This window comes from Pelodiscus sinensis, chromosome 5 (genome assembly GCF_049634645.1).
Source record: "Pelodiscus sinensis isolate JC-2024 chromosome 5, ASM4963464v1, whole genome shotgun sequence".
NCBI lineage: Eukaryota > Metazoa > Chordata > Testudines > Trionychidae > Pelodiscus > Pelodiscus sinensis.
The window spans coordinates 58227635-58252606 of NC_134715.1; the positions used below are offsets into that span (position 1 = coordinate 58227635).

The 24972-nt window shown below is 43.9% G+C and overlaps 1 long non-coding RNA gene across 1 annotated transcript; it reads left to right on the forward strand.

The window, feature by feature from the left end:
• Window positions 1-1052: 1052 nt before the first annotated feature.
• LOC142829608 (uncharacterized) lies at window positions 1053-23769 on the forward strand. Its single transcript, XR_012904182.1, has 3 exons — window positions 1053-1529; window positions 5128-5203; window positions 20701-23769. It is a non-coding gene; the product is annotated as an uncharacterized LOC142829608 (long non-coding RNA).
• Window positions 23770-24972: the final 1203 nt, after the last annotated feature.

Sequence of the window (24972 nt, forward strand, 5' to 3'; positions counted from 1 at the left end):
CACCACATTAATAACATTCCACAAATCATTGAGTGAACACAGTAGTTCAGCTGCTAGGAAGTACAAAATGTCTCCCACTAGGCAAACATTTTCACTGTGTAACCAGCTATGTTGCCTGTATTGAGGAAAAAAATTGTGAAGCTAGTAGGCAGAAGAAATTTACAGCATTTTAAGCTCCAAACCTAGACAGGGAGATTTGTTACAGAATAGCCATGAACTGTGATTTTGAGCCAAATAAATTCTAATCTTTATGCTTATCATGTTTTGTTTCATTGGTTTTGTGTTTTAGCCTTTGGTTCATATTAGCATTATTTTTAACACTTTTATTTTGTCATTGTCCAACAGCCCTAAAAAGAGTTGGGGCCACATTGTGCTAGGATCGTTGCAAACACTTTTGTTCTGAGGATTTTACAGTCTTAGGCTTAATCTTCAAAGAATTAAGTGCATGAATTTGCCCTTGATCCATGTGAGCAGTGTTTTTGGGACTACTTGTATATAAAACTACTCACATGCATGCGTATTTGTAGGGTCAGGATACAAGACAACAAATGATGTATAAACTGTGGAGGAGTGGGAAAACAGACGTTGTACTGCCAACCCCGAACATTAAAAAATCATTGCATAATAATTTAAAAAAAGAATAAATTCAGATTTATTTTCATTTGCCCTTTGACTTTGGAGCCTTTTGGGCTCATGTGCTCAGGCATTCCTCCACAACCACAGGTGATAGAAACTTGATTATTTATTTATTTTTATTTAAAAAACCCTGAAAGTCTCATGCAATAAGAGGACTCCAGGAGCTGGGGCTTCAAGAAAAAACTCCAACTATTCAAGACTCATGATATAATCATAAGAGTTGCCAATACTGGGTACAAATACATATCTGGTATGTGCGTTCATCTGTATGTCACCTTTCTGGGTATTCCCCTGATCTTAGAGCCAACTGGAAGCCAATTTTACTCCTAGTACAACTCAGAAGAGTTTCAAGATTACTCTAAATTGTGATGACTGGTACCAGCCTTAAGTGTTAGCCTATTTGCTCTGGGCTTCAGGTTAACTACAGTTCTGGTATCAGCAGCAGGATCTATTCACCCCTCATGTGGATTAATCACCTGGGTTACATAGGAGTTGGTGTGCCTCTCCCTTCTCTTGCGTGGTGTGTTGGACAAAAGAGATTTTTCCAAAACAAACAACATATTTATCTACAGTAAGTAACAATTGGAATAGGGAAAATCCATAAACTATAACCAGACAAGTAAGCTATGATTTAATAGAGGTGAGTATAAAACTCAGGCCTCAACTAACCTGAATCCTAGCAACAACTAAACAAAAGAGAACAAGAGCATACCCCAGGATACTGTATCTAGGTTTTCTTAGCCAGCAGGAATGAGGTTAAGATGCAGCTGTCTTCACAGGTGATCCATTGGCTGGGTCTGGGTCTTGATCACCTGTAGGTGAGAATCCTGAGGAACCTGGTGACTGGTCCCAAAGGCAAGATATTGGAACTCAGGAACACCATGATGATTAAGGTAAGTGACTCAATGTTAACTGTCTTTACAGCTTCCGGTGATCTTGATTTAATTGCCTGGTCCAGCTGTCTTGATCTGAAGATCTGCCACCACACAAAATGACTGCACCTTCATTGTCTCTATTGCGGACTTCCCCCCAGCAATAGGTGCTTAGATTATTTTAAGGACACACGTGCCAGATGTAAGTAGCTCTACAGGGGTCAGGTGGAACTGATTCCAAATGTCTGTTGGCTTCTTTCCTTCAAAAGTTTTGTAAAGGAGCTTCGCCAATATGTAGTCTCAGTTATTCTTTGCCCCAGAGGCCATGATGGACACCTGAACTCCATTTTGAAAAATGGGGTAACCTAACATGTACTAATAAGAATAAATGCAATAACAAAGAGCTAAAAGTACACAGACATTGTGATTGACCTCATAAGGGTCATACTGAGCTTGAAATGAATAGAAACCATGCAGCACAAAGATCTACTTTGCCAGCTTACCCTAGTGATGCTGGCTGAGGCTAGGATCTAGCAAACACTCACACATGTGATTAATTTATGCACTTTGTTTTTGTGGCTCTTGACATTTAGAAATATAGGCAGCTTTCATGTGTCCTTTTCAAGCTTTTATCCTGAGCATAATAGATGAATGACAATGCACATGAAAATTCTCTTTAGGAGGTCTGAAGAGGTATGTTTTTATGACTACGAGTCTCAGCATGCTGAGTTAATGCTGACTGAATTAAAGCCCAAAGGTTTTTTGTACAGGCTAGTTTTGTCTGTTCATGTGCATGTGTGTATGTGTTTTTTTCTTAAAGTTATCTTTGTGTGTCTAATTTCTACAGTGAAAGATGTTGCAGCAATAAAATGTTGCATGAGTTGCCATGGAAATAAGAATCCCAGTGTACCAGGATCATGTTAAATCCTATGATAAGGTTATTATTTATGCAGTTTCAGCATCAAAAAGGCTATCTGCTGCACAACATATTTTCATCCAACCTTCTAGAAATATTAAATAGATATGTGCAGACTACAGTTATACTTGAATGCAAAATAACTTTTTTACTCTCATTCCAGTAGTCCCATTGGCTTCAGTAGGCTTATTCAGACCAAGGGTTATAAGATTACAGCTGAACAGAGAAGAAATAAAGCACAGGGTCTAATTCTTTCTAATTTATCCCAGTTTAAATCGGGACTAACTCCACTACTGCTAAGTGAATTATATTGGTCCAAAACAAATGTAAGTGAAAAGTGGTATAAAAGAAAAGACCTAATCACAGGATACTATTTATTAACGTAATATATATTTCAGAAATATGAAAGTCTTATAATGCTTTAATCTGAGACACACAATTTACTCATTCTGGCAAGTAGGATGCTTTGGATGTATCTGCATTTACAAAATGATTCAGAATGTCATCCCCTTTTTCCTTCTTTCTAGGAAGTAGAGTTCATAATTCAAAGAGTCATATGTCTTCAGAGTTTGGTCAATCTTTCAAAAATAGAGATTGTGTCTATGGCCTCCTTAACACAAATAGAAAAGAAAAAAAATTAAAGGTACCAGTATTCTGTTCAACAAACAGTTCACTTTGTACTCAGAAAGCATTTTAGAATACATCTTTCTCTCACGACTCTGTGGGTTCTCAGTACGCCATTGCTTTTAATTCACCTTTTTGTTGCAAGTCATACCCTCTTTTCTTTAGCAGTAAGTATATTCTTTTTATATTTGAGGACTGGTCCAAATTACTAAAAACATGACCTGCTGTACTTCAGCTGGGACCTGATGTAAACCTCATTGGAATCAACAGAAAGACTTATGAACATCAAAGTAATGTAGCCAATGATATCCGTACACATTCTCTGTGTTTCTCTACTTTTACATCTGTTTGTTCCTGTCCCACATTCGTCAAGTGTATTTAAAGCTCAGTTGTAGGCAGTTGTTAATGTTAATGCATTCCTCTCCACTGAGTCCAGATAGGTGGATGACTTAATGTCTTTTATTAGAACAGCTTATGCTGGTGAAAGTTATTCATTTTTAATCTTTAGAGGGAAGCCAGTGCTCTGCTACTGAAAAGAATAAAGGATTCCAATTTCCCAAGATGATCTCTAAACAGCATTTGTGAGAATGCTACTGAAGGGAAGTAGTTTGTTCCCTGAATAGACAATCTATTGGTCGTGAATTTCAATAAATGAATTTTTGGCTTATTAAGGGAAAGAAATAAGATCTATTCTTATGACTTCAGAGACTAAGTAAGTGCTTGCCATATACAGGGGGTCCTCGTTATAAGTCCAGGTTACGTTCAGAAATAATGCAACTTATAGTGAAATGACTTATAAAGGGGAATTAATACCCATAAGGAATAAAGTAATTAGCTTGAGATACGTTCACAACACAAACAGAGCAGGCACCCCCCTTCTCCCTACTCTAACCTAATGCCTGGGTCTTGGAGCCCCCACTGCTACTGCCACGCACTGCTCCCTCCAGGTGCTAGGGTGTATGTGCTGAGTGGCCTGGCCATGAGCAACACCAGCAGAAACTGCATTTGTTTAATTAAACTTGCCCAGAATACGTTGCTGGCTTTTGGTCCCTTGAAAAACGATGTAAGTGTGGATCTGTGTAACATATAATGGTTTAAGTTTCTTTAATTAATTGACGACATATATGCAAAATGACGAATATCGAGGCGACTCATAATGGGGACCCCGCTGTATTCAGTATATGGCATCTTGTAGATCCCTTTGAGTGCTGCAATGAATCTGTCTATCTAGATAGCGAGAGATATATCTGAAGACTTTGTCAGTATTCAAGAATCTTTCTCACTGAAAAAAGTTTTTTCATTGACCAAAACATTCCTTTTGTACATAAAAGTATGTTGATAATTGGGATATCACCAGAAAGACAGTAAACAGGGAGTGGCTAGCATGTTAAAGGTTTATGATAACTGTTTCCATTCTCTGCCTTAAATTTCAGAAAAAAAGTAAATTTTAAATAGGCTCCTATAGAATATGTACATTTTTGTACTGATGAAGGATATTTTTCTAGAAAAATCTAAAATAAATCCTGCACATTTAAGAGATGTATTTAGAAAGTAGGTTAAAATTAGGTTGCTAGGAAACAGAAGCAGATCCTAGCAACTGCTACTGAAAATTAAAACACTTCCAACCCACTGGAAGAACGTAGCAATTCTGCTGGTTAAAACTAGTTTTTAAAATACACTAATTTAATTTTGAATCTTTTTGCTGCTATATTTACAAAATAATATTCATTATTTCTGCAGTTGTTATTAGAATTGGTAAATAAAATTCTGGTCCAGTATTTCAGAAACTCACAACATTGCTGTGACACACTTGACATTAAGCTGGAACTGAATCTTAACCCTTGTGTTTGTCATTCCCAACTTTTATCCAGGGTTTCCTCTTTAAGAGAGATATCAATTCACCCATGGCAATTGGTCAGACAATACTTTCATAGGGTAATTTTTTTGGTAAATCATTTTCATTCTCGGTTACTGGACTTTTCACTGAGGACCCTGCAGAAACTAGGTGCCTCTTTCTCATTGGCTAAAATGTCCTGCTTAGTTGAAAATGGTGAATAAGAACTCTATTAATTATTTCAGATTGCACATTTCTTAGAAGACAGTGGCATCAATTTGATATTGCAGTTGCTGGCAGATTTCCAAAGACAGATATGTGGTAAGGCATGATTTCATATTCCATAAATCTCACAGGTTAACTTGGGGCCCTTAAACAAGGATTCGGATTTGTGCAAGCTATTCAGTATTATGCATGCACCTCAGTATTTTTTTTTTCTGTACCCTGTAGCAGGGGCGGACTGGCAATCAAAATAGGCCCGGAAAATGGGTTGAGAATGGCCCACCCCATGATCTCACACCTGCGTACGCCTCGCCCCTTTTGAGTCACCCCTGTGTGCCCTTCCCCCTTTCCCTGTGTCCAAGGCCGACTGTAAGTTTTTTACCGCCCCAAGCAAAAACATTTTTGCTCCCCTCCTCCCCACACACACACTTTTTTGTCCGGGGACGGTGCACACGCAAATGCAGCTTGCGCAGTTTCCTGGGGGGTGGAGCACGTGCTCCAGGGGGAGCCCAAGCCCCAGGGCATTTTCATCTCCTAGCACAAGCCCCTTCCTTTCCCACACCTTCCCCCTATTTTTCCCTCTTCCCCTCCCCTACCCTACCTGGCTTCTGCCTTCCAGTTTGCAGGGCTGGAGTATGCGATCGGGCCCCAGCTGCTTCCAGGGCCCCAGACCAGACCATATGCTGGGCCACGCGGTGCAACGCTTGGCTGGGCAGTTTTAAAGTCCTGGGCCGTGATGTCATGCCATGCCCGGGCATCTCCCCTCTCACCTGTTGCGCGGCATTTGAGCACGACACGCATGCGCTCCCTCGGCCCCACAGTGCCCTGTACGTGGCCGGTGAGCAACACCAGTGAATTTAAAATGCGGGGCTGCGGCGCCCCATCACAAATCCCCTTCCTCCTCCAGCAGCCGCCAGCCGGCCCTTAGAAAGACGGCCCACAGGGAAATTCCCGGTATTCCACCAGGCTACTCTGCCCCTGCCCTGTAGAATTTTATGCTTCTAGTTGCACACTGAGGGTATGTCTACACTACAGCACTAATTCGAACTAACTTAATTTGAATTAGTTAATTCGAACTAAGATAATTCGAACTAGTGCATCTAGACTTAAAAACTAGTTCGAATTAGCATTTTGGGGTTAAGGATGGCCGGAAGCAGTGCCGGCAGGGCATCAGATTAGGACTTAGAGCGTGGAGTTGCTGTCTCAGGCTAGCCAAGGGCTGTGCTTAAAGGGACCCAACCCCCACCCCAGACAGACAGTTCTCAGGGGTTCCCCGCTCGCTTGTCTAACTCGATGGAGGACAGCAAAGCAGTCCTGGCTTGGAGTGCCCTGAGTGCCCACACTTGGCACATCACAGCACTCGGCCATCAGCCCGGCTGCACTTGCCGCAGGCTGCCATCCGGGGGGGGGGTGTCAATCGGGGGGCTGCAGGAGAGCTTCCTCCCCAAGGAGCTCACAGAGCCACCCCAGTCCTCCCTATTGGGGGCTCGTACCCCATTCCTCCGTCACCTCCTTCCACTTACCCCTCCCTAGCCCCCCTTCCTGATGTACAAAATAAAGGACACGTGTGTTCAAAAATAGAAACTCTCTTTATTGAACAAAACGGGGGGGGGGGGAGTTAACCTCTGGGGAGACTGTGAAAAGGAGGTGGGAGAGGGGAAGAGAGAGGGTGAGAGAGGGGAAGGGCAACTAAAATGATCAGGGGTTTGGAACAGGTCCCATATGAAGAGAGGCTAAAGAGATTGGGACTTTTCAGCTTAGAAAAGAGGAGACTGAGGGGGGATATGATAGAGGTCTATAAAAGCATGAGTGGTGTGGAGAGGGTGCATAAAGAAATGTTCTTCATTAGTTCCCATAATAGAAGGACTAGAGGACACCAAATGAAATGAATGGGTAGCAGGCTTCAACTAATAAAAGAAAGTTCTTCTTCACAAAGCAAATAGTCAACCTGTGGAACTCCTTGCTGCAGGCGGCTGTGAAGGCTATAACTAGAACAGAGTTTAAAGAGAAGTTAGATACATTCATGGAGGCTGGGTCCATGGAGTGGTATTAGCCAGGGGGTAGAAATGGTGTCCCTGGCCTCTGTTTGTGGAAGGCTGGAGATGGATGGCACAAGACACATGGCTTGGTCATTGTTTCGGTCCATCCCCTCCAGGGTCCCTAGTGTTGGCAGCTGGCGGCAGACAGGCTACTGGGCTAGATGGACCTTTGGTCTGACCCAATACGGCCATTCTAAGCTCAGGGCTCATGGTCGGGGGGTCTCACTGGACCACCCTGATTTTCATGCAAACCTGCTCCTGGGTGGCCAGGCTGGCAGCTATCCTGCCCTAGACGGCCACTTTCCTGTGCCTAGTGTGGAGGTTGTGGATGAGGTCCACAATGTCCGCACTAGACCAGTTGGGCGCTCGCCTCTTGCAGACCTGGGCAGGCTCCTGGGAGCCGCCAGCCTGGTCCCGGGAAGAGGCGGAGGGCTGGGTGGCAGCGGGTGGCTGGCTCGAGCTGTGCCAGGTGCAGGGTCTGCTGGCTGTGTGCTGGCAGGCTTGCACCTGGCATGGCACCGTAGCCAGCCCGTGCCCCTTTAAGGGCTCTGGGGCCGGGAGCGGGGCAGTAGAGTTTCCCTGGTGGTGCCCAGAGTGGCCACCAGGGAAAGCTGGGGAGGGCTAGCCTCCAACTAGTTCGAATTAAGTGGCTACACAGCCCTTAATTCGAACTACTTAATTCGAACTAAGTGTTAGTCCTCGTGGAATGAGGTTTACCTAGTTCGAATTAAGCGCTCCGCTAGTTCGAATTAAGTTTGAACTAGCGGTTTGCCTGTGTAGCGCCTATCAAAGTTAATTCGAACTAACGTCTGTTAGTTCGAATTAACTTTGTAGTGTAGACATACCCTGAGAAATTATATCAGTTGTGCAGCGCCTGCTTAAGTACTTTTGTGAATCTCACTAGGCACATATCTGCATCTATAAATAGCTACATATCTTTGAAAATCTGGCTCATAATGTTAAATCCTAAAAACACTTACACATGCAAGTAATGTGCACACGAGATCAACTCACATACAAAAATTAAGTTACTAATGTGCATATTTGTAGGTCTGTAGTGTAAATTGTGGGCAAAAATATTCTGCATGTATGTATAATGAAGATCAGATCATCTTCCTAAAACTCAAATAAATGAGCTTTAAGTAGGTTAAGTATTTCTGAGGAAGGGGCTGGAGAAGGGATATCTACCAACCTGAATCCAACTCTATGGTATACAACTTCACTTTATTCTCCCCCACTGTGGCTGAAACGTCAGAAAAATGCACACGTGCACATGCACACACATGCACGCACACACACATACACACTCACTCTCTCTATTTGTACAGGGCAATAGGATTGCAGAATCAACATAATACTAAGTATTACAGCACCTTCCCCAACACCTCCTCTACTATGATACATATGAGGCTATCAAGCAGACTTTCTTCACAATATGTACACGCTACTTGAAGCACTTTGGGTATCTTCTCTACCAACAGCCAGCTAGGTACAGCCTTACAATATATAGTGCTTCATATAAGCCTCTGCAGCTCAGTAAATGTCACCCCAAAATAATTACTTACAGTGTTTGGTTTGTTAATATAGGGGGAAAATCTGTACTGTTCCTTTAAGAGAACACAGTATCATAAGTGACGTCTTACAGTACATGTCATGAAAATACAAATTACTTTACTACCAAGAGAAATGTGTTAGAATTATGAATGACTGCTATTTATTGTTTCCAAATTATACATAAAGATTTACTAGAATATTGTATGTACTGCTTAATGAATCAAGAACACTATTTCATGTATTTTTAAATAGTTCATATCGCAATAAATAAAGCACAGAACTAAAGAGTTTTTGTCTAATACATGTGTAAATAGGCACACTTAAATTTGGAGACCTGCTGTCAAGTGAGGTTAAAGTTTCAAGTAAAAATTGGGTGATTTTATCTTAGTTTACAAAAGCCATTACTTCATATCAAACATCTACATAATTCATTGCCACTTGGTATGTTCAAGACTGTATGCTAGATAGGCCAGGATTTGTAATTCAGGGTTGTACCGTAGTCAGGGTGAGATGGAATGATTGTGCTGATTGTGTTTTGTGCAGAATAAATCTGAGTCATGTACAGCCCAAGATAATTCTAGTTATCCTGCACTTTCTTAAGGACAAGAACTGAACAGATACTATATTTCTTTCTTCTGTTATAGTTCAAATTATTTTTGTGTGGGGGCTGGGAGAGCAGGGCCAAAACACAACTCATGAATATTTTGAAAGCACTGGATTCTGAGTAGCACAGAGAACTTGTATCATTTTCCACCTTATTTCGAGTGCCTTCCCATTTTTCGACATTTTTATTGTTTCATGTACTGCAGTCATGCACTTTAGCGTAACTTCTAAAGCCAGTGTCCTATACTGAACGTGCAAAGGTAGGTGGATATGCGTCCAAGATGTTAAACTGAAAACTGACTGAGTCATAAGCAGTTACTTTATAAAAGTTACACAGAATTTCCCAGGTCTCAAAACATAGCTGCACAGATGACATGGTGCATATTTAATTGAAATTGTCCTACAAAAGTGTAGCTAACGTGAACAAACTTATATGTTTGAAATTAAGGGATTGTTTCCAGTCCAAACCCCTGAATTAACTAAAGCAGAAAAAATCCTAATGGCTCCAACACTCTAGCAGGATTAAAGTAAATGTGTGCAAAGGCTGACAGTGATCATTGATCAAAACCTCAATCGTTTTAGCCCCAAGGTAACTGAGTCAGATTTCATCAATGTAATCCTTAAGGTATAAAATAGAAATTGAACTTGCATGGTGATGCAAGCTGGCTTTGAAATTAGGAGGCTTTGGCTCACAAAATATGAAATGTTGGCATACCCAATGGAAATGGTGTTCAAAGAAGCTCACAGTAGGAATGAGAAAAGCAGCTTGTACAGATCTGGAAGAATAAACAAGCAGTTCTCTTTTTGCAGCACTCATATTCCACACATTCATGTGTATTTGAAAAATAATAAATGGCTAAAATAGGACCCGATCCCTTTGAAGTTTCAGAATGTTTAAAAATTTCCATTATAAAACTTGTGTGCAGACTATTTCCTTTAAATAAATAAATAGAAAAAACCCTATGAAATGTGCAGTTTCATCTTTGCAGGAAAAGGTCTAGTTAGCTGGCTGATGATGTGTATGTTCTTGAAAGAAAAGGCCTCCCAGATAACCTAACACTTAAAGTGAGTCCTTGAGTGAAAGGCAGAAATAGATCAGTATCTTTTGAGCTTAAATATTTTCACTGGAAACTTTTATGGCCATTAGGTTCTTCATTACTTATGTCAAACTACTTTAAACACATCAGAACTCAAGAAGAAAGGGAGTCTAGTTAGCTCTTGCTACAAAGGGCGTAGTCGATGCAACTCTTGTTAATACTAATAGAAGTTACAGTATGTGTCAGATCCTGTACCTTTTACTTCAGTGAGTAGTGTAATGAATAACAGTGAGATAGCCAGCATTTGAAATGCACGTCAGGTATCAAGAGTACTGGCTGAGTGAAAGGAGGAATCTATATAGAATAAGTCTGAGTTATGCTCAGTCTCTGTCCATTTTAGCTGTTTTCACTTTGCTAAACACAACTAAGATAAAACTTTAGTGGGACAATGCCGAGGAATAACGGAAATGGATATTATGTCCTTATGAGATGAGAACAGTAAATACCCCCAAAATATTTACAAACTGTATATTTTTCTATGTGACACAATAAATGTTTCCTTCGAATTTATCTCTAGTTTTCTTTCCCTCTGTCATCTGTATTTAATACTTACATTTACTTCATATCTTCCAGCATCAAATAGATTTAATTATAGAAAGAGAATAAAAAGTCAAAGCCAAAATTCCCTCTGAGCCAAAGGCTCATTGGGTAAAGGTACATCAGTTTTGATGATCAGAAGTACACAAAGGAGTGAAAAGTATCTAAAAGGGTGTTACAAGGAGGGAGAGAAAATGTTCTCCCTGGCCTCTGATGACAGGAAGTTTTTCCTAATGTCCAACTGTTACATAATGGGAGTATTGTCTACTTTGTAACCTTGTGTTTCTGCCTGTCTGTATTGTGCTATGTGTGATTCCCAATGATTCACTCCAAGGCTGTGTCTACACTGGCATGAATTTCTGGAAATGCTTAAAACAGAATAGTTTTCATTATAAGTATTTCCGGAAAAGGAGCGTCTACATTGGCAGGCCCTTTTTCCGGAAAAGCGTCCGTGGCCAATGTAGAGCGCTTTTCCGGAAAAGAGCCCCGCGCGTCATTTTCGCGATCGGGGCTTTTTTCCGGAAAAGACTACTGGGCTGTCTACACTGGCCCTTTTCCGGAACAGTGTTCCGGAATAAGGACTTATGCCCGAGCGGGAGCAGAATAGTTTTTCCGGAATAGCGGCTGATTTTGTACAGTAGAGCATCGTTGCTTTTCTGGAAATTCAAGAGCCAGTGTAGACAGCTCGCAGCTTATTCCAGAAAAGCGGCTGATTTTCCGGAATAAGTGGCCCAGTGTAGACACAGCCCAAGTGTGTATTGGCTGGAGACACCTAAGGGCCAGCCTGAAAAGATATCTCTGTTCCCAGAGAAAGACACAAAGGGATATAGGCGAGGCTGCCTGGGGGCTGGGAGTGTGGGATAGTCTTGGCTGGGCTAGGATGAGGAAGGATGTTTTAGACCAAGGAAGGGGGTGAAGCCCCTTCCCCCCTGAGAGGAATAATTCTGCCTACCTGTGCTAATATCAATCCTAAACTACGCTGCGTCTCTGTGAAACAATAAGCCTTCTGTTCTACCAGCTGGCCTAGAGTCACATCTGGATGCGGAAGTGGGTGCTGGATAGACATCTATCAGGGATGCTCTAGATGATGCTTGGTCCTGTCATGAGGGCAGGGGACTGGATTTGATGTTCTCTTGAGGTTCCTTCTAGTTCTATGATTCTATGTAGCTAGCACCATGTCCAGCTGCACTGGAGGTGATGTTCCAGTGGGAGACCTTGTTAGAGTCAAAATAGTAAGTTGCAGGGTGTGATTGAGAGATCAGACAACCCAACCATTAGCATTCCCCTGCAGGGAGCTCATTTGTATGGCTATTTATTGGTATTTTTGCATCATATTTCACTTTTTTCAATAGTTCAGTTGCAATGGAATGACTGTATAGGACCAAACCCTGTGATCTTTGAAGTCCCAAAGCATAGTAGCAATATTTTTGGCATGTAGGGTCATTCTGTATAAGACAGAGCCAAGCTTTACAACAACTATTTCTGGCTTGCAGGATTATTCTGTGCACTATACAGCTAATGGCTATATGAGGACTATTGAGAGGAGAAGCAGGAGTATGGCCATAACTCTGTGAACCATAGACATTCCTGATCACCATGCTACATAAGGATTGTCAGCATGAGCTGTGAGGCACTATAGGAACAATCTTGCTCCCATATGGTCCAGTGGTGTAAATCCATTGATTGCAGTAGTGCAGGAGAGTGCTCTAAATAGCTGATGGGGAAGAACCCTCAGTAGATATTGAGAAGTTCCAGTGAGATTGCACAAATCTTCTGTACCCCACTCAGGGTTCATATAGAGTAGGTTCGCCCACAAAACCCTTGAGTTTCACCTTAAATAAGTATTTCATGTATGTTATGTTTTGCAAGTGCTCTCATGTTTTACCACACATGCTTTTTTCTAAATATGTGAGCTGGGTAGAACAGAGGCTTAATCTTGTTCTTTATCAGTTATTATTCTGGCACTATTGACACTTTTGGCTCCAGACTGATATTCTCCTTTTCACAGATCCAAGTACCACCTCTCATGCAGCGAAGTTGGCACATCAGCAGCATAGGCCAGGGTGAGACATGCCATTCCTGGAGCTGCCTGAAGTCAACATGCTGATCCATTTACATGAGTGTGAGTGTGTGGCAGCAAAGAATCTAACAAAAAACTGGTTCTGAGGGTGAGGGAACACATAGACCCACTCCTTTCCTCCCAGTGGCAAATCAAAGATCACTACCCGCTGGGCCCGGCCTTCTAGCCATCTTTCTATCCATCTTACCGTCCATTTATCCAATCCGCATTCCCTTAACTTGCTGGCAAGAATATTGTGGGAGACCGTATCAAAAGCCTTGCTAAAGTCAAGGTATATAACATCCACTGACTTTCCCATGTCCACTGAGCCAGTTACCTCATCATAGAAGCTAATCAGATTGGTCAAGCACGACTTGCCCTTTGTGAATCCATGCTGACTATTCCTGATCACTTTCCTCTCATTCAAGTGTCTCAAAATGGATTCCTTTAGGATCCCTTCCATGATTTTTCCAGGAACCGAGGTAAGACTGGCCTATAGTTCCCTGGATCGTCCTTCTTCCCTTTTTTGAAGATGGGCACTACATTTGCCTTTTTCCAATCATCCGGGATTTCGCCCAATCTCCACTACTTTTCAAAGATAATGGCCAAAGGCTCCTCAATGACAATTGCCAACTCCTTCAGTACCCTTGGGTGCATTAAGTCTGGACCCATGGATTTGTGTACGTTTAGTTTTTCTAAATAGTTCCTAACCTGTTCTTTACCCACCAAGGGCTGTCCATCTTCTTCCCATCTTGCGTCGCTTAGCACAGAAGTCCAGGAGCCGACATTGTCCGTGAATACAGAGGCAAAGAAAGCATTGAGTACTTCAGCTTTCCCCACATCCTCTGTCACTAGGTTACCTCCTTCATCCATTAGGGACTGCACACCCTCTCTGATCACCTTCTTCTTGTTGACATGCCTGTAGAAACCTTTCTTGTTATCCTTTACATCCTGAGCCAGTCGCAACTCCATTTGCGCTTTCGCCTTCCTGATAACCCCCTGGCATTCTCGAACTATATATTTAAACTCCTCCCTAGTCATTTGTCCAAGTTTCCACTTTCTGTAAGCTTCCTTTCTGTGCTTAAGTACACCAAGGATTTCCCCTGTAAGCCAATCCGGTCTCCTACCAGGTTTGCCTCTCTTGCTACGCGTCGGGATGGTTTCTTTCTGTGCCTTCAATAAGGCTTCTTTAAAATACTGCCAGCTGTCCTGGACTCCTTTCCCCTTCATGTTAACATCCCAGGGGATTCTTCCCATCAGATCTCTGAGGGAGTCAAAATCTGCTTTTTTGAAGTCCAAGGTGTGTATTTTACTACTCTCTTTCCTTCCTTTGGTCAGGATCCTGAAATCTACCATCTCATGATCACTGCTTCCCAGGTTGTCACCCACCTCTACGTCCCCTATTAGTTCCTCCCTGTTTGTGAGGAGAAGGTCAAGCTGTGCACGGCCGCTGGTTGGATCCTTCAGCACTTGTACCAAGAAGTTATCCCCAACATTCTCCAAAAACTTCCAGGATTGCCTGTGTACTGCCGTATTGGTTTCCCAACAGATGTCAGGGTGATTAAAGTCCCCCATGAGAACCAGGGCCTGCGATCTGGAAGCTTCGCTCAGTTGTCCGAAGAAAGCCTCATCTACCTCATCCACCTGGTTCGGTGGCCTGTAGCAGACACCAACCACAACATCACTGCTGTTTGCTCCTTTAAACCTGACCCATAGACTTTCAACAAGTTTTTCTCCCTCTTTATACTGGAGTTCAGAGCAATCATAGTGCTCTTTTACATATAGTGCAACTCCTCCTCCTTTTCTCCCTGCCTGTTCTTCCTGAACAATCTATACCCTTCCATGACAGCGCTCCAGTCATGCGAGTCATCCCACCAAGTCTCTGTTATCCCAATTAAATCATATTTCTTGGTCTGGGCCAGGGCCTCCAGTTCTTCCTGCTTGTTGCCCAGGCTTCTCGCATTAGTGTACAAACACTTCAGGTAACCAGTTGATTGCACTATCTTCTCCATTCGAACTGGGGTCCTCCTTTCTTGCTCCTTGCTCTTTGCATTTCTTCCCGGTATCTGACTTTCCCACTCCCCTCAGGGTTTTGGTCACCGTCCCCCGACGAACCTAGTTTAAAGCCCTCCTCACTAGGTTCGCAAGCCTGCCCGCGAAGATGCTCCTTCCTCTCTTCGTTAGGTGGATCCCATCTCTTCCTAACAATCCTTGCGCCCGGAACAGAGTCCCATGGTCGAAGAAACCAAAGCCCTCTCTGCGACACCACCTGCGCAACCACGCATTTACGTCCTCAATTCGACGATCCCTGCCCAGTCCTTTCCCTTCAACAGGGAGGATGGACGAGAACACCACTTGCGCTCCAAAGTCTTGGATCCTTCTTCCCAGCGCTACATAATCCGCAGCAACCCGCTCAAGGTCATTCTTGGCCGTATCATTCGTTCCTACATGGAGAAGCAGGAAGGGGTAGCGATCTGAAGGTTTGAGCAGCTTGCTAAGCCTCTCAGTGACATCCCGAATGCGAGCTCCCGGTAAGCAGCACACCTCTCGAGATTCCAGGTCCGGACGGCAGAGGGATGGCTCAGTCCCTCTTAGGAGGGAGTCCCCGACCACCACCACCCGTCGTTTCCTTTTGGGGGTGGTGGCCGTGGAACCCCCATCCCTAGGACTACGCATCCCATGCCTTTCAGTAGATGGTGCTCCCTTCTGGTTTCTACCTTGTGAGGTCCCTTCCAGAGCTTTCAGCACTGCAGAGCCTGTGGAGAGAGCTTGAAAGCGATTGCTTACCTCTATAGCATCGGGGGAATCCCGTGCTGGCCTTTTTCCCCTTCTAGAAGTTACATGCTGCCAGTTCTCTTCTTGGTCGCGTACTGCCCTCACTGGCTCCTCTGCCTGCCGTGCTTGAAGGATCAATTGCTGCCTTCTATCGAGGAAGTCTTCATCCTCTCTGAATGCTGCTATGGCATTTCAAAAAGGCACTGCCGTATGGAGCCCAGGATCAGCTGGGGACTCCCTAGCTGACCCCAAGCTCCATGAGATGCTGCCCCTTTGAAATGCCACAATGGCATTTCAAAGGGGCAGCATGGCAGCTTTGAAACACTGCAACAGCATTTCAGAGGAGTAGCGCTGCATGGAGTAGCCCCCTTCGTCCCCCTTGCTGCTTCTATCTGATAGAGGCAGCAAGGGAGGGAGGGAGTGACTAATCAACTATGCTGTCAACTATCCAATAAGCAATTGCTTATTGGATAGTCGACTAGTCCTGAACATCCCCACTCAAAACATGGAAGTTATGGCGAGAATCTTCCAGAAGGGAAAGAGTGCTCACCCCCTCTATTGGTGGAAAGGGTTAATGCTACCTATTTTTTTAATAAGATACCTACCTACAATTCCTCTGGTGACACTTGGGGAGTTTCCGTAACTATACATTAACTTGAATTTTTTAGGTAGTAGCTCTCAGAGTGATTCACAGAACAGGAAAGAACGGAATGGATTCTGTTAAGGATTATGCTATGCAGTCCCTTAATAGAGTGAAATCTCCAGAAAGAATGGCTAAGACTCCAGGCAGGAGCAGTAAAGCAGTTTTTTTTTTTTGAGACTGGAGACAGACCTGCAAAGTCACACTTGGAATGCTGTATTTGTTAATCCAAACTGTAAGTTGGTTTAAGGGGTGGCTGATTTGGTGTAGGTAATTTAACTTATTGAACATTCACACTGGTGAGTGGGAAAGGAACTAGACAAACTGCTGCCAAAGTTACTGGATGAGGGAGTATTTTACTCTTTATCTGAAAGAATATCTATCTATATAATATAGATATTTATTCATTCTGCTACTGAGTTTTCCCAAGTGTATGATTATATTCTCTTTCTCCTAATAAAGATTTCCCTTGTTTTTACACAGTGCTACAAGCAGGAATGTTCTGCTTGTTAAGAGCAGCCATGAAGAGTATGTTCAGTTTTTCTTGGTTTCTGGATAGAGCTTAAGCTGGTTTAGTTATTTCTCAAGGGAAACCTTAAATATATTGTTCTTATCCCTTTTTGATACCATTAGCCATCAGATTTACATTCACTTCACCTGAAGTGGCAGAAGCAGTGTATACACTAGTTCACTAAATTGGCCAAGCACTTTTAACTGTTGCTTCAGCATTTCTAAATAAAGTCCTTGTTAGCTTTCTCCAGTTCAATTCCAATCATATGAAAATCATTATCAGCACTCTTTCACTGGACAGTAAAATATTTTATCAGCATATTTCAAAGTAGACTTATGTGCGATCTTAGCATATTTCAGATCTGTGTAAAGAAAATAAATCATTCTTTGATACTGTTAAAACCACTAGGTCATATAGTGAATCATTCTGAAGTGTTGCATTCAGTTCTACTGCAGCTTTCCAAATAAAATTAAAAGGACTTTACTTCTTAAAACAATTAAAAGGTCCAATTGCTCTTCCCATTTAGTTTCAGTAGAAGAATGAACAGATCTATATCATAAATCAAGATGATACAGAGCATAAAGTATCTCATGAAGATTTGTGAAAACTGTTCAGTTCTAAATTATAAACAGATAATAAATCCTCCGGAGAAAGATAGCTAAATCCTCTGCAGAAAAAAAAAAAGAAATTATTTCTTAGGTTGGCTCAGAGATCTGTTTCTATTTATCTCTTGCCTTCTGTATCATCAATATACATTTATTCCATTTCTGCAGGTATTCTTTTTAACAATTTGGGTCGCCACTCAGGGACATTATAACCAACATCTGTGGAAAAATATTTTTCCATCATTCAAAGACATTACTGAAATTTGTCAACAGGTATATTTACCAGAAAATTGGACCGAGTTGCATGCTGACTTTTTGTGTAAAACCCCAATCTAACATGGGTCCTAAAGTATTTAGGCCTCAATTCAGGAAAACAGTCCTTTTCAGGAAAAACACATAAGTAGGTGCTTCCAACAGTACAGGCAGTCCCCGGGTTACGTACAAGATAGGGACTGTAGGTTTGTTCTTAAGTTGAATCTGTATGTAAGTCGGAACTGGCGTCCAGATTCAGCCGCTGCTGAAACTGACCAGCGGCTGACTACAGGAAGCCCGAGGCACAGTTACTCTGCCCTGGGCTTCCTGGAATCAGCCTCTGATCAGTTTCAACAGGCTGAATCTGTTGATTCCGACTTACATACAGATTCAACTTAATAACCCCAGGCGTCCCCAAGTCAGCTGCTGATGAAACTGATCAGCGGCTGATTCCAGGAAGCCTGGGGCAGAGCAACTCTGCCTCGGGCTTCCTGTAGTCAGCGCTGGTCAGTTTCAGCAGCAGCTGACTTGGGGACACCTGGGGCAGAGCAGCTGGGGTGCTGCTTAGTTGCTTCAGTAGCGCCGCTGCTGAAACTGACCAGCAGCGGCTGAATCAGGATGCCTGGGGCAGAGCAGCTGGGGTGCTGTCGGGTTGGTCCAGTAGCGCCCAGAGCGGCGCTGCGGGACTAACCGGCAGCGCCCCAGCTGCTCTACCAAAGGCATCCGGAGAAAAGCCTGGTCTGCTGGGGGGGGGATACTAGCTGTACCCCCCCCCAGCAGACCAGGGAGACATGGGCGGCGGACCGAGACGCACCGCGGTCCCGCCACCCGGGTCCTCCGCGGCTTTGCTCCCTGTCTCCCTGGTCTGCTGGTCTGCAGCAGACCAGGGAGACGGGGAGCAAAGCCGCGGAGCACGCGGGCAGCGGACAGCCCAGACGTACCGCGGCTGTCCTGCTGCCGGCGTCCTCAGAGGCTTTGCTCCCCATCTCAGCAGACCAGGGAGACGGGCAGCAAACCCCGTTCGTAACTGCGGATCTGACATAAGTCGGATCCAAGTAACTTGGGGACTGCCTGTACTTAGCCTAGCTCTGGAACAAGGCTCTACCCAGATATTCCTGGTACCTACCCTCTCTTCCTTGAGGCTTGCCTGAGACAGCTCACTACTGAGTATGGACTGCCTGGGGGATGCATAAGCAGGAACTGAATGTTGAGTTGTCTTTATGCAAAATTGTCTCTTTGATCAGAAAATAATACTCGGTGGGTCTGCTTTGGGGGATCCACAGTTATTGCAATTACTCATCCCTGTGTCAGATTTGTATCTACATAACGTCTCTTTCGTTGTAAGCTGCATTACATTAGCATAGTTGATAGACTAGGATCAGAAATGTGGGTTTTCTCTAATAATTTGTTTCTTTCTTTTTTTGATTTATTAGATAAAATGGTGAGTTTAAAAAAACAAAGCCAAAGGAATAAACTTGACCGCATGTGTATTACGCAGCTTTGCCTGTTTTCTAATAATTATAGTCCAGAATCACACCACAAAAATGACATGGAAATGATTTCAATCCACACAGTGTAGAGGTTGTACCTCTAAGTTTGAGACCTCAGGACATGAACTTCTTATAACTGTTGTTATAAAACCAATAAATTATGTTCTTTCAGCAAATTAAATGGTTGATTCAGATTCCCTACTGGTAACTGATTTGATTATTTCCTTTTCTGTAGAAGATACTGCCACCAATAGGTGTGGGAGGACGGAAGAAATATTTGGAGAATTAATCTTTACTGGAGACAAAAATATTACTTTTGAAAGTGTGTTTTGAAATTCAAAACTTCTTTTTTTCTATAACTCGCTTTTATAACTGTACGTAGTGCCAGTAGCTAATGGCTAGGTCCATAAGAATCTCAGTAGTGACCACATGTTCATTTCTGTGATTTGGAGTCAAGGACTTAAATGACCCACAGTATAGGTTATTTGAAAACTCCCCTTTCCCAACTAACTCAAGGTTTCATCCTTATGTCCCTTTGCCGTGGTATGTTTTCTAGCATACAAAACAAAATGAAGCATAGTAATCAGATATTAATTCTTCAGGGTTCTGATCTTGCAAAATGCTGAGCATCCTGAGTGAGGTCTTGTTTACACTACATAGAAGATTAGCACTGCCGCAGTTTATCTTCTGGGATTCGATATAGCAGGTCTAGTGAAGACCCACTAAATCAAACTCAGAGGATGCCCCCATCGGCACTAATGCTCCTACTCCTCATGAGGAGTAAGGTAAGCCAACAGAAGCATCTGCTTCCATCAGCATCCCACTGTGTAGATAGCACAGAAACTCAATTTAAGATGCATCAATTCCAGCTACATAATTAATGTAGTTGGAGTTGCATATCTTAATTTGACTTTCCACTGTAAGCCTGAAAGATTTTGGCTGGCTTAAACTCATAGCTCTCTTTCATGATCATCCCAAATAGTCAAAGGAGGGAACTGAGGATATTTGGTAGCTTTCTATCTTCTCAAATCATTTTAAGAACACTTGTAAAGAGTGGTTGCTTTCAAAATGTTTATTTATTATTGAGTTTCATTCTGTCCCCACTGATCAATATTGCAGTTTGCCATCAACTTCAATGGGAAGAGGGTCAGGCCTATTGTGTATATAGTATGTAGAAACAAAAAAAGTAATTACGGTGTATATGTGTAACCCTTCTGCCAGGTAGACATGAGCTAAGCCTCCCTCCCCCAGCCAAGAATCACCCGAAGTTCCAAAGTCCGACACCCCAAAAGTCTCTGTCCCTGGTCAGTGCTGCCCAGAGTCCAAAAGTTCATCCGCAGGGTTTTACCTCCCGACCTGGGTAGAAATGGGGGGTGGAGGGATAGATGGGGTCACCTTAAATGGTCCAAGGCTGACGGCCCCACCTCTCCATAGGGTTCTGCTGCAGTCTTTAATGCAAGCCACTCTGCCACGCTACACCAGCTGTCTAGTTCCACTCCACCGGACGCTCTGCTGGTCACCTGCCACCGCTCCTACCAGCCGCGCTGCACTGCTGGTTGCCTGCTGCTGCTCCTCACCTGCTGCCGTTCCTACCAGCCACGACATGCTGCTGGTTGCCTACCGCCGTTCCTACCGGCCATACCACGCCACTGGTCGCCACTCCTCGCCTGCTGCCACTCCTACCAGCCACACCACGCCGCTGGTCACCTGCAGTCGCTCCTACCAGCCGCCTGCCAGTGGTTCCCACTAGCCATTCTGCTGGATGCCGCTGCTTCGCTGGCTGCAATGGGTCTGGCTCCCAGCCCAACCAGTAATTTCAGCTCTTTAGCCATCACCTAGACTGGTAAAGGATTCCAGCTTCTACTAGACTAGCAAAAAGACTCCCTCATGAGTCTGCTTTAGGTCTGTCCTTAAAACAAAGGGGGAAAGGGGTAGGTTGGGCCAGTCTTACAGCTCACACCTGGCAGGCATGAAGCAGGCTGACTCAAGCCCTTTAGCCCTCCCCCCTGCCCAGCTCTGTTCACTCAGCTTTGGAAGTGGGGAGGCTTATTGCTCGGAGACCTCTTATAATGAGGGTGTCTCTCCTGCAAGCACTGGTGGCATGTTTTACAGTTCTCACATTTAGGGTGTGTCTAGACCACTTTTGTCGACAAAACTATACCTGCGTCTACACTGCCGCTGAGTTCTGTCAACATAACGTTGACAGAACTCGACAGTTTTGTCGACGTATGTAAACCTCATTCTACGAGGAATAACGCCTTTTGTTGACAGAGTTCTGTTGACAGAAGGCGTTATTGCATCTACACTGTCCTTTGCGTCTACACTGCCATGTCGACAAAGTGGCTTGCTTTGTTGACAGAACTGGATGTAGTCTAGACGCTCTTTGTCGACAGAAGCTTTGTCAACAGTATCTGTTGACAAAACTTCTGTCAACAAAAGCCTGTAGTCTAGACATACCCTTAGACGTAGCATGATTTGTGACCCCCGCAACAGTTCCAAATTATTTACAGTACACCACATTTCATTCCAACACTGATCCTCCATCAGCCCTGGCTGAATTACATTTACATAACCACACCTCCGATTCCATCCCAGTCGGGGCATGAGCTGTATTTACATATTAACAGTTAACAGTTAATTATCTTGCAGAGCTAAACAATTGTAGTGGGCACACCCAGGACAGCTCTCTCCTTTTAGCTGGATGATAGCAAGCAGCAGTTTAGCCCCTGCTTACATATGCAATCATTTGCACATTCATTTATAAGCTGACTTCCCCAAGATGAATACATAAAAATGGCAAACCTCTATGACTCTTTCAAAAGCCAACCCTTTATTTCAGCAGTTGGTAAACATTGGTTCCTGGCTTGTCAGGGTAAGCTGCTGGTGCATTGGAACATTTTGTTTACATGAAACGTGGAGCCCTACAGCTCCCAGTGTCTGCAATTTGCTGTTCCTGGCCAACAGGAGTGGTGGGAAGTGGCAGTCAGCACATCCTGCAGCCCGTGCTATTTCCCACAGATCTCAACGTTGAAATTAAAAGAAAACAATCTGCTTAAGATGTAGTGTTCAAACTTACAGTTATTGAATATGCATAAGCAAACAATAATTGCGCTGCTTCTTATGAATTCTGTATCAATGAGAAGCAGGTAAGAGAATGGTGAAAAAAAACAACAACATGAAAGACATGCAAAGCAGCAAGAAAAAATGTCCAATGAGGCACGCTTCATTTCCTGGGCTGGAGAAAGATATCAAGGATTGGGTTGCTGAATGTCAACAAAAGGGGTACTTCATCAGAACTGGAATTTGTCTGCGTGTTCTGCAAATGTCAAAAGATGACAAATACATGTCAGTAAAGTCATCAATGTTTGTCGCATTAGCAGGTTGATGTACTTATTTCATGAACCATCGTGAGTGACCTGGAGGAAAAAAATCAAATCTTTCCAAAGGTTTTTATAAAACATCAAAAGGAATATGTATTCGAGCTGTCACTAATAGGAAATATGAATGAACAAGGGATGACATTTGATCTTCCAAGCAACAGAATGGTGATTGGTGTTGGTGAAAAGACAGTTTTAGTTAAAACCACTGGCCATGAAAAAATCCATTTTACAGTGGATTTATCATATTTGGTCAATGGATCAAGTCTCCCGCCTGTTGTTATTTTTAAAAGAAAAACCTTGCCTAAAAATATAAAATTTCCTGTGGGAATCATCGTATGCACACATGAAAAGAGATTGATAGCTGGGACTATTGAATGGCTGGAAAAAGTGTGGAATAAGTGGCCAGGATCACGTCTCAAAAAACCTTCTATGCTTGTTTGGGGCATATCCAGGGCACACAGGATGAGGTGAAACATGTTGCCAAAATGAAAATACTTTGGCTGTAATACCTGAAGACGTAACTTCTGTTTTACAACCTCTTCATCTCTGCCTGAACAAACCCATTAAAAAGTCTCAGAGGGTTAGCCGTGTTAGTCAGTAACTGTAAAAACGTGTAGTCCTCATTATATAGAGAGAGAATCACAAGCCTTTGTGGCTAAAACTCACTTGCTCATCTGATATAAACCTTGTAAAGATAGGCTATGCAAAATGTAGCCTGACTGTATGGGTTCAGGCATGGCAAAGCTGACAAAAGGCAGGAATCTTATGAAGCCTGTAATCAATATGGTCGTCCAGTGAGTCAAGGATGTGTGGGGGTCCATTCCCTTGGAAATGACAGAAAATCATTTCAGAAATGCGGTATCAGCAACGATACATCTAGACTACAGTCTTCCGTTGACAGAAGTTTTGTCGACAGAATATGTCAACAAAACTTCTGTCAACAAAGAGCATCCAGACTGCATCGCTTTGTCGACAAAGAGCATCCAGACTGTGGGACGCTCTGTCGACAGAAGAAGGCACCTGGAAGTGCTTCTGGAAGGTCACAGGGGCAGCACACAGCATGCTGCAACCACAGGTACTTAAAGCCCAGGTACTGCAGCATGCTCTCTGCAGAGACGTGTGCTTAAAGCTGTTGCTCTGCTCCTGCTTCTGGCTGGCCTACCTCCTCGAGGGAACGCAAAGTTGCTGCAGTTTTTTTTAGCTCTGGTTGCCCTGCTTTCTCGGACACAACAGCAGTTTATTTTCTGGTTTGTCTGTTTGTTTGTGTGTTTGCTTCTGCATTTGTGTTTCTTTGTTTGTTTGGGTTTTGGCTTTTTTGGTTTTTTGTTTCTTTGATTGTATTTTTGTCCTTGTGTTTGTTTTGTTCTTTTGTTTGTGTGTTAATTTGGTTTTTTTAAGCCATGGAGCCTGAGCTGCCCCTGGGCAGGCAATGGTCCCAGACCGTGCTGCTGGAAGCTCTGCTGCATGCTCAGGAGAGTATGATGACCTTGGCGGCAGAGCTGGATTCTGAGCCCAGCTTTGAGCCCCTTGCTCAGGCTGCAGCCCTTCTGCCCTTGCCCCCCAACTTATTTCTGGAGAGGCAAGTTTGGAGGCTGGACACCAGTTCGGACTGGTGGGACCGGCTAATGCTGCAGCAGTGGAATGATGACCAGTGGCTCCGAAATTTCTGCATGTCACCTTCGGCCACCTTCCAGGAGCTCTGTGCCTGGCTTGCCCCTGCCCTGCAACACCAGGACACCCACTTGCGGCCTGCCATCCCCCTGGAGAAGTGCGTCGCCATTGCGCTGTGGAAGCTGGCCACCCCGACAGCTACCACTCCGTGGGGCATCAGTTTGGGATGGGGAAGTCTGCTGTTGGTGCTGTCTTGATGGAGGTAAGGCACTTTTGGGGGACAGTCCAGAGGGGTGGATGGAGAAGGGGGATGGTCAGGACTGGGAACAGAGACCTGGAGATGGGGTGGGAGTGGTGGAAGCCTGCCTGGTCTCACCCCACGGGAGTGCAGGAACCACGGAGGGGTTGCCTGAGGGGGGACTCTGGGAGTGGAGGGTTGGGTGGGCACCTCTCACCAGCCCATGTAGCTTCTCCCATGTCCCCTTATGCATACTTGTGCATGTCCCTTTCTGCAGGTGGTGATGGCCATCAATTCTGAGCTGCTCCACAGGACCATCCACCTCGGAGACCTGCAAACCATCCTGGCTAGATTTGCGGGGTTGGGGTTTCCAAACTGCAGTGGAGCACTCGACAGGACCCACATGCCCATCTACGCCCCGCCCCATCGAGCAGCACAGTACATCAACAGGAAGGGCTACTTCTCCATGGTGCTGCA